Source organism: Taudactylus pleione, unplaced genomic scaffold, assembly GCF_031769625.1.
Source record: "Taudactylus pleione unplaced genomic scaffold, aTauple2 ptg000373l, whole genome shotgun sequence".
Lineage (NCBI taxonomy): Eukaryota > Metazoa > Chordata > Amphibia > Anura > Myobatrachidae > Taudactylus > Taudactylus pleione.
Window position 1 is genome coordinate 3,581,250 of NW_028284774.1, and position 17,791 is coordinate 3,599,040.

General features: G+C 46.6%; 1 protein-coding gene across 2 annotated transcripts in view; it reads left to right on the forward strand.

Annotated features, from left to right (window-relative positions):
• BTBD8 (BTB domain containing 8) overlaps positions 1–17,791 on the forward strand; it is a 153,462-nt gene that overhangs the window by 44,864 nt on the left and 90,807 nt on the right. The window lies entirely within an intron of this gene.

Sequence of the window (17,791 nt, forward strand, 5' to 3'; positions counted from 1 at the left end):
GTTAATATAAAAGGAAAGGAACAGGAAATCTCTTTTTCTACTTCAGGGTCCATAGGGGGTCCACAGGGTTGACCTTGGGGTATAGGTTGGGAACCAAATCCGGGCACCATGCAGTTAAAGCTTTTAGCTCCCAGGATACACTTGGGTCCACTCTCCCTATAACCCCACCCCCCAAGCCAGAGGCACCTCAGTTTAAGTTGGTGCCCAGCCGGAGTCGGGTCACCGTTTAGTGCAGTGGGGAGCTGATTAACAGCCCCTAAGCTTTATATATTTTTGTAAGAACAGAGTTTTTTATTTTTACTTTGGACTTTTAGAGCGGCAGCGTCGGACTGTCCATAGGATGTCTAAGCTGCCGCTCCGTCACCCTGTCGGCGCTGAGACGCCAGTACAGATCTGGGGATCTCAGCGGGACCCCAGAGTCTGTACTAGCTGGACTCTGCGGGCGCCCAGGACTGCTGCCGGATCCACGGGGAGCAGGTAAGGTCGCGGATCACCGCTTTAATATGCAGTCCTGTGCCTCCGGTCTCTGGGGACAGACCGGAGGCGCCGGCAGTGGTGGCGGGCCCCCCATACCCCGTGTGTCCACTAGACCACCAGGGACTTACTTATCGGTGCTGGGAGCCGGCGTCCCGGGAGGTTAATAGCCGGCTCCTCCCCTCAGCTCAGTGCGCCTTTCAGTATGTATAGTCTGGCGTCGCTGAGCTGCTTCCTCCGCGGGCCATGCTTCTTCTGAGGTCTCCAGCGGCCATTTTCTTGTGGTGCAGCAGAAATCTCTGGAGATGGCAGTTGGTCCTGTCCCCCTGCGTACCTCACCATCAGGTCAGTGTACACAGCGCTGTAGCCTTCCCAGACACTGAATCTGGGTAAGTTGAATGCAGTGACATAGTGCAGTATATTGTATGTCATGCTTATGTGTGTATATATCTATATATATCTGCATTGTATGTGACTTATGCTAGTGCTGACTGTCTGTATTTAACTCTCTCACCTGTCAGTATATATCTATCCCTTTTCTTTATCTGCCCTAATACAGCTGTACTTAGGGTGGTTCTGAGACCTCACATTTATATACTCGTTAATATTTGTGAGGTTTGTCACATACTGTTGCGTGTGGCACGTTGCCACATTTTAGATGGAACTGTGTGTTGCATACGCTGAAAATGGGTCCCTGCGGCTAATTTTGGCATCAGTCAGGACCAGTATAGCGCTGCTTGATATTTCCGCAAGATTGGTCAGATATGTCTGACCAGGAGATAGAGCGTTATACTACACCCATTTTTTTACTATCCTGCAAGTCATGTGCTGCAGGTGTTAGTGCGGAGGATTTGTTTCATAAAGGGTTCTGTGTGTGGCGTCATCTGGTGCCGGCCCCTTTCACGACCCCCTTGGGCAGTTTGTTTTCTCGGGATCCTCTCAATTGCGGATCGCCGGGCGGGCCCCATTGTTGTACCTCAGTTGGGGTTACTTCACCATGCTGCCCTTTTTCATCTCAGGGTATCTTGCAGTTTCTTGCACTCTTCCCCTGTGACACAGACTACCGCTCCCTGCAGGTTTTTTTTGCAGTATATGAATTCCCCCTGGTGCCATCATAGTCTGTCATTCCACTTACAGGGATTACCACAGCCACCCTGGGTGGATGTCGTTTTCTACGACACGCAAAGTGGCGTGGTTGACGCCCTGTGGTTACTTCCCAGTTGGCTCTGCCGTGAACTGGATACTGTTTTGGGATCTTTCCCTCTTACACGGGGGGAAGCCTATTTCAGGTATTATTATCCCTGCTTTGGGGCTGGTAGCGGGTCCATTCTGGTTAGAGTGAATGTTGACCTGCACCTGTATCATACACCCTCAGTCTTACGTGCCTTCGGGTTCTCTGTTGCTGACTAGCGGGTGGATCGCATGGCGGGGCTCTGGCTGTTGCCAGATACGAGGTATTGCAAAGTGTTTGGCCTCCTGTCCCAATTTCCCTGAGGGTCATCACGAGTCCCTCCTGGGGTGGATGGGCGTGTTACTCGTCTGATTACAGACGTTGACACCTCCCATTCCTGCGTGGTCGGATTCTTCGGATCCGTGGGGGGTAACTCTGCCTGAAATCAGTATACTTGCTTTCAGGGCTTGTTACCCATCCTATCATGGTTATAGCATGGTTGGTTAATACTATTGCATACTGAGCTGATGCATTTGTAATGTTTTCCCCCTCCAACACGTCTGGGGTTCAAATGTATTTGGTCGCTCACGTAATATATGCAGTTGTCATAGGTGGAAATGCCTATATTGGATATCAGTCTCCTAACTTTCAGAGTTCCGGCTGCGACTGTATCCTCCGTAATACCCTATGGCTGCGCTCAGGGAATGCAGAGGTGCAGATACCATCTATAGGGTAGATCTTGTTCGGTCCTGACCTTAACAGGATTGTAGTAACATTGGCAGTACAAGTTTACCGCCTTCAGCCATGCCCACTACAAGGCCTCAGACTAAGTCTGTTAAGTCTTTTTGTCCTCTGGGTCAGCCTAGAGGTCTGTTTCTTCATAGACTGTCTACTAGGGCCGACATATCCAGTACCAAGCAGGCCTGGACTGCCAGCTGATCCTGCTTCTGAGCCTACGGATATATCTTCAGCCTTCAGCCTGACGAGACAGGCCTACCACTGGGAGATGGCGATTTTCTCAGTTCGCCCGGTACTAGTGTGAAGTTGCCGCGGCTATGTGGGTAGGAGGGTATGCCCTCTCTTTGTTCAGGCGGCCTCTTTCCAGGTGATGGTACGGAGGCCCTTATTCAGACCCGAACAGGGCCAAACAAATCCAGAAAGCTATACAGTTGTTGCGGTAAGCGAAGCTCATTAGGCCATCCCCACTTTCTCAGCGAGGGACTGGTTGTTCTGCTTTCTTTCTGGTGCGGTGGCTGAATGGTCCTCTTTGGCCTATTCTTTGTCTCAATTCCCTGAACCAGTTCCTAAAGCTACCTGGGCTCAGGAGGCAATCCCTATGCTCCATCATACTATGTTTGGAACCTGGGGACTTGATGGTATCACTGGATATACAGGACGCGTGCCTACTGGTACTTACAGAGACCTTGCCTCAGCATGGACTGAGGTTTGCTGTATCACAGCACTTACAATTTTTCGGGCTCTGCCTGTTGGGACTGTCCTCAGCCCCACAGGGGTTTACCAGCGTTTTGGATTTTCTGACAGTTCTCCTGTTCAGTATATCCCAATGCCCCTGTACCTGGACGGCCTCCTGCTCTTAGCAGGATCGCCAGGGTACTTTACAGCCAGGTCAGGATGACCGTGGCTTCTTCAGGGTGCAGACGTTTAATCAACGGGGAAAAAGTCCTCCCTGCATCCCTCTCTGGGTATTCTTCACCTAGGAGCCCTGCTGGATTCTCAGAATCTGAGAATTCTTCTGGCGTAAGACGGCATCTCCACTCTTCCATTAGGAGTACATGGATGTCTACGCAGTCGACATATGTCTTTACACTCTGGGATGCATGGTCCACTATTCAGTGTCTGCCTTTGGAAGGGTGGAATGGGCTCAGTACCATTCCAGGCCTTTCCATAATTGGCTTATCTCCAGATGGAACAAGTTTTTTCTGTCGGATCACTGTTCAAACGATGATGCTCTCTCCGGAGGCAAGTCGGTCCCTTTCCGGGTGGCTATGGTCATCTCGTCCAGGGTATTCTTTGCTAAGGACAGTGTCGGGTTCGCATCCATTTCAATGCAGTTGGACAGCTGTCGATTCCACCCTGTCAATTAACTTGTTGGAACTTTAGCCTGTCTTGGGCCTTCACTCTGGCATAACTCTTGTTTCCCGGTGAACCTGAAAAAGTTCAGTCCAACAGGGTCAGGGCATTGGGTTCCTTTTTTGGCAACACTGTTCATTGGGTGGCAATGACAGGTATGTCACACATTCGGACATAGTCCGAGGGTCTCCTCCCGACCATCTCGGCAGCGTTCATTTCAAGTCCTCAGCCGTCACGACGTGCATCCCGGGGACTAGTCTCTTCCCCAAGAGAGGTTTCATCTCCTGGTGAGCAGGGGGGACCCCCTGAGGTGACCCTCCTGGCCTTCTGACTTTATCACAACTCTGGGGATTCTGAAGCAACCTTCAGTGTCTTTGTCGGTGAAGTGGTACTTCCAATTTGAGTACCTGTGTTCTCTGGTCTCCATTCTTCCTCGAGGGAAGTGTTTCAATCGTGACGGAGATGCTTTCCTGCTGGTGGCTCCTGATTGCCCCAGATGTCAGGGGTACTTGGATTTTCGGAGTCTCTCCATCGATACTCCATTCCTGATGCTTCACTGCCCGGACCTATAATCTCAGGGTCTTGGTTTTGCCTTGGACCTGGGTCGTTTGTCTTTGACTGCGTCCCTATAGTGGTCTTACCGCTTCACTGGCTTTGTCATCGTTGGAATGATTAGAGCACATGGATCAGCTTTTGCTGGGACCTACCACAAACTGTGGCAGCCATAATTTTTATGGTATTGTACCTGTCGATACAATCCTCCGGTGTCCAGGATTTCCTGATATTCTGGCATTCCTTCCGGCTGGCTTGGGTTGCACCCTCGGCCTGGCCTTCCCGTCAGTGCGAATCTCTACACTGTCAGTATGATTAAGATATGGAATTGCTCCGCTCTGGTATCCAGTTCATCCTTTGGAGTGTTTTCTGGATTATGCCTCCATTTGTCCTCCCTAGGGACTCCTTGGGAGTTAGTAGTGGTTCTTCGTTCCCTCCGGGGACAGTCCATGGAACCACTGGTTGTGATAGCCCTTACATGGTCTATTGCTTTGGGTCTCTTTCTTTCTCTCAGAGTGTCGGAATTGGGAGCGTTCTCATGTGGCTCCCTCTTCTGGAGGGTATCATGTCAGGGTGTGAGTTGCTCTCACCCTGTGTTATTTCTTAGTGATTTTTAATGGTACGGCCATTCAGTCCCCAGTCCTCTCGACTGGTGTGGCCTCTGTGGATTTATGTGATCCGTTCAGGTTCCTTACGGAAATCGGACTCCTTATTGGTGGTCTGAGATTTCTGGTTTTAACAGGAACGGATGGCCGGCCTATAGCCAGATGTTGGCTGGATGGCCTCGTATGTCTTCTTCAGGGGCCTACCCAGGGGTAGGCCTTTCTGTTGTTGATGCTTGTTTTTTCACAGGCCATGTAGCCCTTGTGGGCGGCTCGCTGTGGCGCCTTGGCTGTGTTGCCTTACTAGGCGGCCACGTGGTCTTCTGTCCACACCTTTTTAAGGTTCTAGGCATTGGTTTCCTTTGCCTCTCAGGATGCTTCCTTTTTGGCTACGGATTCTCCTCTCAGCACAGGAGCGTCACCACCCTTGGTTGAACTGCTTTTGGACATCCCCAAGGTCAACCCTGTGGACCCCCTATGGACCATGAAGTAGAAAACAAGAGATATGGTAAGAACTTACCTTTGTTATCTCTGTTTCTACGAAGTCCATAGGGTCCACAGGGCGCCCGCCCTGACGCACCTTGCTTCATATGGGCTGTGTGGCTGGTCACCGGTTTTCCGTCTCCCATTTCTGTGAGTATGGTTGAGTGTTCCAGTTTTCTCTCTCTTTTTCTTCCTCCTCCGGCCTTTGGCTACTTACAAACTGAGGTGCCTCTGGCTTGGGGGGTGGGGTTATAGGGAGAGTGGACCCAAGTGCATCCTGGGAGCTAAAAGCTTTAACTGCGTGGTGCCCGGATTTGGTTCCCAACCTATACCCCAAGGTCAACCCTGTGGACCCTATGGACTTCGTAGAAACAGAGATAACAAAGGTAAGTTCTTACCATATCTCTTGTTTCCAATTTAGATATCCACAGGTATGTACAGTATCCGGCAATCAAACAAATTTACTTTGTGAGGGTTTTTTTTTGGGGGGGGGGGGGGAATAGATCCAAAATGTCACACTGAAGAGCATCCACAGAACAGAACTCTCTGTGCTGATTATTTCCGGCCATTAAAGGATACAGACCACAAGGTATACTATGTGGCAGATTTGGAATCTGCCACCAAAAGCGCCCCAAAATTGTGATACCTCTGAGAGGCATTTTGGGTAAAGAGTTGCATGGATCCCTTGGATGCTTAGTAAATAATGCCCATCTGTTTCTAAATGTCGGCCAATGGACCGCTTGCTAAATTTACACCCAGGAATGTTTTTATGAGCTTTTCATGATATTCATTTGTTTTTGCCAGCTTAGAGTCGTCAATGGCCTTTTTAACAGTATCTAAGAACATGTGTACATCATCACTGTATCTTATACTTTGGTCCAGAGAAATATGACAAACCATAGATATGTTCCTATGACTTTGTCAGAGGAACACATGTCCTTCAAAGGGCACAATAATGATTTTGAAAACTTGTTCATTGTAGGTTGTTTAGCATAGTAATTACTGGTTTATTCTGGGAAAAGTTATCACTTGGTAATAATTGCCCTGCAATTATTTATTAAAATCTGTTTTTATATACAGTCAGGTTCCGGCCATAGCAGCCATATACATTCCCGCCAGCTGCCAGAATGTTCACTCTGGAAAGGACTCTTCATCTGGATGTATTCCAGTTTCTGGTGGAAAATGGGATCTCCCAGATGTAATTCTTATGACTTCTCGTGTAAATCACAATGTTCCTCTCTATTCCTCCAGCGGGCGCGCTAACTCTGCAGTGGTCTGATTTACTTATTTCCTCCATTTCCCCTCATGCTTTGGGTGCTAAAATGCATCAAGAGGAAACGTGTAAAGGTAATTCTTGTGGTACCAATCTGGCCACGTCAAGTGGTGTTCTCCAGCCTTCAAGGTCTCTTGATAGATTATCCGTGGCCTTTTCCTCTTCATCCAGACCTTTTGATACACAGACTGTTCCTTTACCCAGCCTTACATCATCAATGTTTAACGGCGTGGCTGTTGATAAATCCATATTGAAGAATCAGGGTATTCCAGATGCAGTCATCCCGACTACACTATGGGCTTGCAGGCAGATGTCTGTGACGCATTACTATTGCATATGGTGAGCTTATGTTGTCTGGTTTGAAAAACTAGGTTTCGTCCATTGTCTTTCAAGATTTATCGCCTTCTGTTATTTGTTCGCGCAGGTCTAAATGTGGTATTATGTATTATTATTTTTATTATTATTATTCTTTATTTATATGGTTCAGAAGCGCCTAACAAAGTACAGAACAAAGGAAACTGACTTCCAGCACAAGACAATGCAGGACAAATACATGGTTTATAAACATTGCTGCATCAGCGGTCATAACACTCATAAGCAGCAGGGTGGCAGAAATCAACGGTTAGGTGCTGTTGTAGGGAGTATGAAGCAGATGATAGTATAAGTAATGGAAGGAAAAACACATTGTGGAAGAGAGAGAGCTTACATTCTAAAGGAGAGGGGCAGACAGTCAGGGAAGACACAGATGGGGTAGATAGGCTCTACACACCACAGCCTATACTACAGTGTTACTCCAGTGTCCCCCCATGGATTTGTAAAAACAATTTTTCCTGTTTTTACACTGAAATTTAGACTGAAGGTAATAGGGACCCCCCCCCCCCCCCCAAAAAAAAAAGAAATAGAAAAAAACAAAAAAAATTTCCGCACATTTTTATTTTACTCCATTGTCAGCACAACAACTGCATAACTGCTCCCTGTCAAAGTATTATATATATATATATATATATATATATATATATATATATATATATATATATATATTATATGGAATAATGTCTTCACATTGTATTTCACCTTCATTCCTGGCGGACACTGGAGACCAGGTGGTGTAATGAGTGTTCTTGGTAGCCCTGACACTTACATATCTGGCGTTTAAACTCTGGCTTCTTTTCATTCACTACCTCAGTTGGCTGCAACCAAATTCTGTTTTTGTTGAGTGCCTGCGGGAGCAGGTGCTATCTTGCATGCAAGCACCTTGGTGTATTTTTAATAATTATTTTTGGTGGCAAGATTAGCGTCTGTCAGTGACTGCCCAACCAGCATGGGATCCTTTCCAAGGGGACTGCTGCCACTGTCCACAGGCACTCTGGTCCTCAAAACCACCATTACCATTGTGCAGAGGCACCGGAGAAGGCCACTATAAGGTGAGTGGTTACCTGCTGCCTTTGCAGGGACCAAGATTGAAAACCCGCTCTCTCTATATATCTTTCTCTCTATCTTTCTCTTCTCAGGCTCATGTAACGATGGAATAGAAGGGGGTTGGGATCAGATGGTGGCTTTCACACTTGTAGCCCTCACTAGGCATTGGAGCTGTTGCAGGGTAAAAGGTCTTCAGTATTGACCTCTGTAGCAGGTTCTAAAATGAAGTGCTTGCCTGTTCTAGCATTCTTCCTGTGAGATTACATGCTATAAAAGCTCCTACTCTAAAGCACTTGAGCTGGTGTGTATTCAGCAGGTTGTCTGGCTGGGTGCTGTGTCAGGAGCTTCCTTCTCTATACCCTATAGAATGTTAGAGGCATACATAAAAAAGAGATTCCTACCCATTACACTAACAGTGTCTGGGGCGTAGGGTTTAGTCACTAGTAAGTCAAGTGATTGGGCTAAACTTTGTTATGCCTCTTGGCAGTCCACATCTATGTCCAGTTTGCTTGCCTGGTTTTCCTTGTCTACCCAATTTTTTTTTTAAAGACCCTCCCAGGAAAGGGAGTAGCAAGGATGTTTGTTTGAAGTAAGTGTTAGGCTAAGTTTCGTAGTGCAAGATCAGACCAAAAGCCATCTGTGCTGTATGTCAACTGGAAGACCAGTTTCTTTGGTCGCATGGCTGTTTTTCTGCAGATGTAGTGGAACCTGACTTGGGCTGAAGCTCTCACTCAGGCAGTGTCTGCACTTTCTAAGCAGCTGGTTCCTAGTAGGAAGCACAGTATGGGTATTCCCTCCACTGCTCGGTGTCAGGGCTCCAAGTGGAATGTTTTGGTGTTGAACAAACTTTCCAGTTTCTCTCCCAACGGTGTCAGAGAAGCCGGATTGGGCTTAGTGCAGGGTCTGGTGCAGGTGTCTTTATCTCTGGAAAGGTTACTTGATACAGCTTCCACCTCTAAGTCCCAAAAATAAAATAAAGGACTTTGCACTCTTCAAAAAGCAACAGTCTGTTTATTCTCCTTCCTCCTCTGAATTAAAGGCTCTTTTGGTTGAAACTTGGAGTCACCCAGGTGGAATAAATAGTTACAATAAGAGATTCGGTATTCCTGCGCACTGGATTATATCTGACGGGGTATGCGGCACTTAGATATGAGGGTGCCAATTCCTCTGGGGTTAAATACAATACACAATCTAATGCGCTCCCCCTGGTGCTGTTCTGGTGTTGTCTACTGTATTTTAAGGAGTATATGACTGATGATTCTCGAGTAATATGTACAACACAGTGGGCGTAATACCATGTGACGTAGTGATGTGTCATACACACTATGGACTAGAGATATTGAAAGTACACAGCATTTAATGTAGTAAAAAAACCACAACAAAATACAATAGGTTATACTGTTTCTAGTCAAAGTCACAATGGGGGTAACTAAAATATGGGTACAGTAATATGGAAGGTGAATCCCATGCACGTGATAAGTAACTGGTAAACGTGGTTATGCTGATATAGTAGAGGAAGTCAACAGGTGGCGTCCAAACCTGAGTTGATCCTTTTCAGTCACTTCTTCAACAAGTGAAGCGATGGGTATAAAGAGGATGATCGCACTGTGTGGGGTAACACAAGTGCGGGGGTACCTGTATGTTGGAGTCTCTGTTTCAGGCTGTCTGGAGTTCGCCGGGTTTCTCTCTAGGGACGCAACAAGCGGCACACCTGGTCCTGGTGGTCCGCTTAGCGTCAACCTGGAGTGTAGCTCCATGGTTGGTACAGCAGGTTTTGCGGCGTTGCCGGTGGGGGGTGAGCCGCGTTACTGCTGTGCCTTCCTCTCCTTTTCTCGTCCTGAGTGGAACAGTCTCCTCTGCGTTGCAGCGCTGATCGTCCGGCTCCTATGTTTTTCCGGGTAGAGCGCGCTCTAGGGGCAGGTAGCGGTCACGTGATTCGGAATTCAGGGAAATTTCAGTATCATGCAGGAGATTGAGTGTGGGTCCCAACGCGTTTCGGCCCTTTAGGCCTTCCTCTGGGGGTGTGTTATACATTAAATGCTGTGTACTTTCACTATCTCTAGTCCATAGTGTGTATGACACATCACTACGTCACATGGTATTACGCCCACTGTGTTGTACATATTACTCGAGAATCATCAGTCATATACTCCTTAAAATACAGTAGACAACACCAGAACAGCACCAGGGGGAGCGCATTAGCTTATTTTTGTGTATTGGAATAAATAGTTACATCTCTTCCTATCCCTAATGCTTTGTCTCTGAGAGCTAGTTCAGATAGAAAGGATTGAGGCTATATTGAAGCCAATTTTCACAGCAGCAGGCTTTGCTGGCCTAGCCTGAAATCTGCATGGTTCAGTGCTGGGTTATCAGTTAGAACAGGGTTTTAAGGATAGCCAGACTTGGGCACAAGTGGCTTAGTTTGTACCTCTGTTATTTTGATTTAACAATCTGTGCTTTAGCATGGATGTCACTAAAACCAGTACTGTTAGTGTGTCTTGTGGACTGAGATTGGGAATCACTAAGTAGAGGAAGGCATCTGCTCATGTACTCCTTGATAAGATTTGCTATCTGTGCACATAAGTGATGCATTGGCCTACCTTGGAGAATCAGCCATTGATGTGGGCCTAGTGGTGGCCTGAATACGTTCTGAAATCACATGGTTGGATAATAAACTAGTCCAATCTAGTCCCATCTCAGAGGAAGCTCTTTGGGGGGATATCAACACCAAACTTCAGGGGGTGTTTTTCCTGGGATGGGTACAGGATGCCAGCGCTAGGGATCCCGGTGGTCAGAATCCTGACGCTGGCGTCCTGACAAGGTTAGAATACCGACACTTGTCGGTGAGTATTCTAACCCTCTCCCTAACCCTCCCTCCCTGGTGCATGAACCTAACCTCCCCTCCTAGTGCCTCAACCTAACCTCCCCCTCTCCGCATCCTAAACCTGATCCACCCCCCTTAGTGCCTAACCCTCCCTCTAGTGCCTATCACTGACCCACCCCCCCCAACCCCACTACTTACCTTTGGTATTCTGGAGGTCTGGATGCTGGAGCCGGGATTGTGGCAAGTGTCAGGATTCTGGCATCAGGATTCTGAATGCCGGAATCCCCACGGTCGGGATATTGACCGCATCACGTTTTTCCCCAAGTCCCTCTTGGCAAAGAAGACTGTAATCGTGCATTTTGATATGAAGGTTAGGGCAGATGGCGTCTACTTTCTAGTCTCTCTAGTTAACCCAGTTTTATTCCCAAGACATTCAGATTGAGTTGCTGTGGAAGTCGAACAAGTCCCATCTTCAGTTATCCTCCCATTACATCAGCCTATTGAAGGGTCGATTGAGGGTTCAGTTATATAAAGCCACGGCCATGGCATATCAGAACCCTTGGGGGTCCACCAAAATAGTCTGACCATAAGGAAAATAAGACAGATTATGCATTGTGCACAGAGGAGTATTCAGTCTCACGCCGTGGTGTTCATTCCAAGTGTAGACAGTTGGGAGGCCAATTACCTCAGCAGGCAGAACTTGCAGCCTAGGGAGTGGTCTCTCTATTGTTTAGCAGCTGGTGGAAAATGTGGTCTGCTGGATGCTGATATGATGGGAGTCCAGGATCTATATTGATCAACTCAATGGCAATTCCCTAGTGTTCACCTTTCCCCTCTGGTAGCCATTCTTCCGAGAGCTTGGGAAAAAAAAGTTATTGAGCAAAAACATGGGTAATTCTGGTGGCCTCAGATTGGCCCAGGAAGTCCCTGTTACTTTGCTCTGCTGGGCATGCTGTAGTCTCCTCTGTTATGTCTTTCTTGGTAGCTGGACCTGTTAAGCCAAAGTCATTTCCAGTATTTAGCAGTACGGTACTTGTCTGCCTTTGACAGTGTGGCTGTGGAAGCCATGATCTTAAAATCCAGGGAGCTTTATGACGGCCTTTTTGAAACTATAATGAAGGTGAGGAAGCTGGTTTCTGCTAGGAATTGTTATTATGTTTGGATGACATACATATATTGCCTAGTGTGGGTGGAAAGATCTTCCTATATGACCTTTTAGGTTTGCGAGGTTACCACTGTTTTTGCAGCAGGAGTTTGATATGGGGTTGCAGCATGGGTCCCTGCAGGTTCCAGGTATTAGCATTGTCCGTATTTTGTGAAAAGAGACTGGCTTTGCTCCTGTAAGTTAAAATTTTCTTTCAGGGAGTTCTTCATGTGGAAGGTTGTTTATCTCCTGGCCATCAGTTTGAATTGGAAACTGTCTAATGGCCTTTACAATTTCTAATTTTCCATGAGGATAGGACGGTTTTGAGGACAAAGGACCTTATTCAGACCCATTTGCTAGATGCGATCGCTCACTCCCAGTGTATGCAAATCCAGCGCACGCCCAGCAAGGAAGGCGATCGCTCGGCAAGGCATTAGCACACCCACTATATCTTGGCGAGCGATCACTTTGTGTATGCAGACACCTACCAGCTATTCATAAGACGCCCACTTGCGCACGTCATCTCCAGGAAGTGCATGAAAACATTGGTACATCGAGCACCATCGGATGCGTTCGCAGCGGTTGACTATACCTGGCCGAAAGCACTGCGATCCCTTCAGTGTGAAAAACAACCAGGTGACGTGTATGCCTATGTAACGGAATTGAAACACACAGGCATGCCTGCCTCCGTACTTCCACTCCCCCGTTTCTAGTGGCCTGCCTCTGTTACCACCTTCAAACGTTCTCTCCTGTCACTCATTCAACTGGGCTGTCTGTGCTGAGCGAGCGAGTGCTTCCTGATCTGTCGCAGTGGTTCGCGCACGCGCAGTGTGATGCATGTGCAGAATGCAAATGTCGGCCAGCAACGAGCGATCACATCCTAGCGAGCAGGTCTGAATCAGGTCCTAAGCCTTATTTTCAACCTAATGTAGTGTCCAGGCTCCATGTGAACCAGGAGATTTGTTTCTCTGGCTATGAGCAGAGACTGTTCTCAGGATGAGTAGTGTTATTTTGAATCCTTGAATGTGATCAGTGCTCTTAAGTTTTATGTACAAAGGACTAAAGAGGTGTGCCGGATGGATGATCTTTATCCTGTATGATTCCCAGGAGGGGCTGGCCATACTCTAAGCAGACCGTTGCTTGGTGTGTTAAGGCCGTAATTTGCCAGCCTTTTTTTGGTGCAGTGTTACCGGTTCCAAAAAAAGCGAAGACTCATTACACTTGTGGGTGCTGCTTTGGCGTTTGGGACATGGGGCCTCTGAGCAGTTGTGCAGATTGGCAACTTGGTCTACAGGTTTGACACTATTGCATCTAGGAATGGCAGTTTTGGGTGACAGGTGCTGGGTACCACCCAAGAGCATTCCTGCACCTAGGGTAAGCTTTGGGATGTCTCTGCTGTCTCCAGGGTCTCCCATGCATGAAAATAGGATTTTTCTACTTGAGATTAAATCCTTTTTTCCAGTTCCAACGGGGACAGTGGGGAAACACTCCCTTGCGCTCCTTTAGTTTGTTCATACTTGTGTCCTGTGTTTGTCAGGACCGTGTTGTGTCCGTTTGCTCTTCTACCCCACCTCTTTTCTTTTGGACTTTGTCAGTAAATAACTGAATTCGGTTGCAGCCAATTGAGTTACTGAGGTGGAGGAGCCAAAGTTAAAGCTCCAGACTAGAATGTGCATGGGCTCCACACTCCACTGAAGATACAGGGTATGCAGTCGGGAAGCCGGCGGACCTAATCCCGACAGCCAGCTTCCCGACTGCTTAATTCCGGCGAAGGTTAAATGACAGGCGTCTAAATCTAGATGCCTGTCATTTTACCAGTGCCGGGAGACCAGCGCCTGGCATCCCGATTGAAGGGACGCCGAGCGCAGATAGCCACGCTGGGGGGATAGGTTTAGGGTTCCCGGGGGTAACTTGGGGTTAGGCACCCCCCCGGGAGGTTAGTTTTAGGCTAGGGGAAGGGGGGGTTAGGGTTAGGCACCCCCGGGGGGAGATTTAGGTGTAGGCACTTACTGGAGGGATTAGGGTTAGGCACTCCTAAGGGAGGGTTAGGGGGTCGAGTAGGTTAGTGAATACTTATCTGGGGACGATCGGGATTTTCATCCTTGTCGAGCTGCCGCTGTCGGGATTTGTACCACCGGGCATGGGTCCGGTGGTAAATCATACCGATTCCAGATACAGTAATGAAGGTAAATTGTATATTGTGGGTGCAATGAATCTGGAGCATGTTTTCACAATATACATATATAGTATGGTATCTATTACCCAGAGTTGTTTGGATTTTTCATGAGAGTTTTATGTTCTTTGTAGCACCATGCCTAAAATATGCAAGATATGAATTGCCTGCGCCTCTCCCTACACTGCCCCAGGAGTGCCCCTGCTCAGTAAATCGTTTAGCAGTGCATCTGAGAGTTTGATTTGTGATTTTTAGCTATCACATTTGTGTGTATTACTAATAAGAAGCAAGCAGTACCCTTTGGAACTTTTTGGGTAAATGGTTTCCTTTCAGAAGAGAATCCGTATCTGCGTTTTGTTGCATCTACACGTTCTGCCTGAGGCAGTCTTGTGTATAGATTTTCAGATTAAAGAGTAAAACTTGTGCATCCAAGATCGATGGACACAGCACTTCTTTATACAGTGCTGTTCAATGCATGATCTTTTGTTATATTGATTGCAATGGGCTATTTACAGCACTATTGCAGGGAATTGAGGAATATACACTTGGTTTCCTTTTACATCTCAAACCCAGGTCTTGGTTTCAATTTAATCTCAAACCCAGGTCAAATCTGGCTTGTGTAAATCAATAGAATCAATAGAAAGGGAAAAAGCAATAGGCATGAAAACCTAGGTATCACACAATATTTGTTAGTAGGATGGGCACTGAGGATAGTAATGGCAATTAAAAAAAAGTTATCATTACTGTGATACCATAGTAAATGGTAAAAAGCTCTAAGGTAATCAAATACCATGTTTCATAAAGGAATGATCATATTAGGGGGAGGCCGAGTTATCAGTACCTTCCTCCCTCCAGCTCCCCAGGCAGCACTAACAATAGAATGTGCAGATGGAGTACCTGAATAGTGATGACACACTCTGGATCTCTGCCATTAGCTAATAATTAGTTACTTAATAGAAGCACTAGCTGCAGTGACTGGCACAGAGGAATGACAGCATAGTTGTTGGATGATTCATATGCTGCTATTGCTTTCTTTTCTTTTATTCTTGTAGGTAAAACATAGTAGCCAAATGTTCTTGCTTTCAATAAATAGCGTTGTTGATGTAACATGGGTAAGGACTCTGTGGGAAATGCATGTCTGCCATCCACACTCAAAATCCAACAAAAAGGCCTTGATGTCTATATGGATTATGATCTAATCTGCTGATTGTGATTGCTGGTTAGACTGCAACCACAACAAAATACAACATCCTATCTGTAGTTTGTCTTCCTCCACAGAAATCAATGGTCTTTATGCAATTTAAGCTATGTGTGTGTCTGAGGAATGACCTCACAACATTCTGCAGCTTAATATTCCTGGTACCATAGTGGGCAAATAATTAGAGAAAGAGGAGACAGTGTCTTGTAAATGGGTACTTTTTGTACAGTGTAATTCTGACTTCTTAGTGGACGCAGGTCAACAGTAGTTGTGGTGATTTGTTTTCAATCAAATGGGGGACACATAGTCTGCCCCAATGAAAAACATAATTAAAGGTTGGCACATCTAACTGATAAAGGTAAGTAACTGTTCTGTCCTCTTGTTCCTCCGCTCTCGGGTTCTGTCCTCTTGTTTCTCCGCTCTTGGGTTCTGTCTTGCGTTTTTCACACTCAGATTCTGTCCTGTTCTGTCCATTAATGTTCCACTATCAGGTTCTGTCCTGCTGCCAATCAAAACACAAAGTGCACCTGCTCTTTTCCGTGCCCTGTTTCTTCACTCTCAGGTTCTGTCCTCCTCCCGTTCCTTCGCTCTCAGGTTCTGTCCTCCTCCCGTTCCTTCGCTCTCAGGTTCTGTCCTCCTCCCGCTCCTTCGCTCTCAGGTTCTGTCCTCCTCCCGCTCCTTCGCCCTCAGGTTCTGTCCTCCTCCCGTTCCTTCGCTCTCAGGTTCTGTCCTCCTCCCGCTCCTTCGCTCTCAGGTTCTGTCCTCCTCCCGCTCCTTCGCTCCCAGGTTTTGTCTTGCGTACTTCCGCTAAAAGGTTCTGTCTGTGCTGCGCTACCAGGCTTTGTCCTGCTTCTCTGCCTGTATGTCGTTTGATACCAGGTTCTGTCCAGCTGATGGGTCCTTTTGTGCTATGGTTTCAGGTTCTGTTATTCTTCTCTTCTTCTGGACTCTGCTTCCAAGTTCTTTCCAACTGCTCTTTTCTCAGTTGCTCTGTTTTTGTGTGCTCTGCTGCCAGGTTCTGTCCAGCTGTTCTTACACTGCTTTGCTACCAAGTTCTAGCCTGCTGCTCTGCCTGCCTGTGCTCTGATACCAGTTTCTGTCCAGCTGCTATGTCTTTCTGTGCACCATTCCCAGGTATGTCTGGGAATCCTCTTTAAGAGCTATTTTTGCGATTCTAAAATTTTATTTCCTTTTGAGTCTATTTTCAGGTATTTACTACTAAAGTAGATACTTCAACAGATTAGTAATAATATATTAATTACAAGAAGAGATGAGTACAAAATAGATTTGCCAAAAGAAGGTCATGACAATTCACTTTGACCTTCAAAGGCCCATGTTTGTGGTCTTCATACATAGGGCAGAGGTTCCCAAACTCTGACATTACAGTCCAGTTTTTAATGACACCCATGCTTGAGTCCAGATGGTTCTTTGAAAATGACTGAGGTACTTCTTCCCATCACAATTTTGTTATGTGTGATGCATTTAAAGCTGTTATTCGGGGCTCCTTTATTAACCACTTAACTGACAAATTTTTTTTCTCCTAGAAACCACTCCAGAAATTGTCAGGTTTTTTTTATGAGTGAATTAGGTGAAGAAAGTGTATTTCAATTTAATCCCAAATTATTTCATTTAAAAAAAAAATTATTTGTAAAAAAATAAATACATTTTTTTTTTCGATCATCGGGAACTTTGCAACAATTGCGACTTTCGTTTTCCCAGCGGCTTCAGCCCCCAGGTACACTCTGGGGGGTGAGGGGGGTGTTAATTTACATTTCCCCAGTGGCTGCTAATCTCTGCAGCGACTGGGTGAGGGGAGTCCTGCTGTGCTGACCGATCAGCAGTGATCGGCAGCACAGCAGACATTAGAGGAGGGTGCAGGGAAGCAGAGGGACCGGAAGGTCCATCTGAGAGCATCAGCTGCAGGAAGATTCTCTGACTGGTTGCACTGTTGGCAACCAGATCAGATAAAACACAGCCTGGTGTGGTTGCAAAAGATGCGACCATGCCAGGCAAGTGGTTAAGACATTTAACGGGAGGGAGGAAGTGCGCAGTTATGTTGTCAGTTGGAAACCCGTTATATTTTGCCGTAAGCTCTCCCTGATCAAATTTTGTGGCTGGAAGCACAGAAGGAGTGGTTGAACAACCTATTTGATAAATCCAAACAGAAACTACTCTTCTCAAAGCATATGCAATATTCTCAAGTAGAGGTGTTTGGTAGTTACTTGGCTTTTCTGGCTAGAGAGGACACTGAGAATTGAGAATAACCGGAATAGACCTACTACCAAAGTATCCCCTTTTATTCTAGGACTGATATTGCTGAAGCATTTTTTTCAATATTATTCTTCTTTATACACCTGGCACAGGATTCGCTACCACACCTGACACAG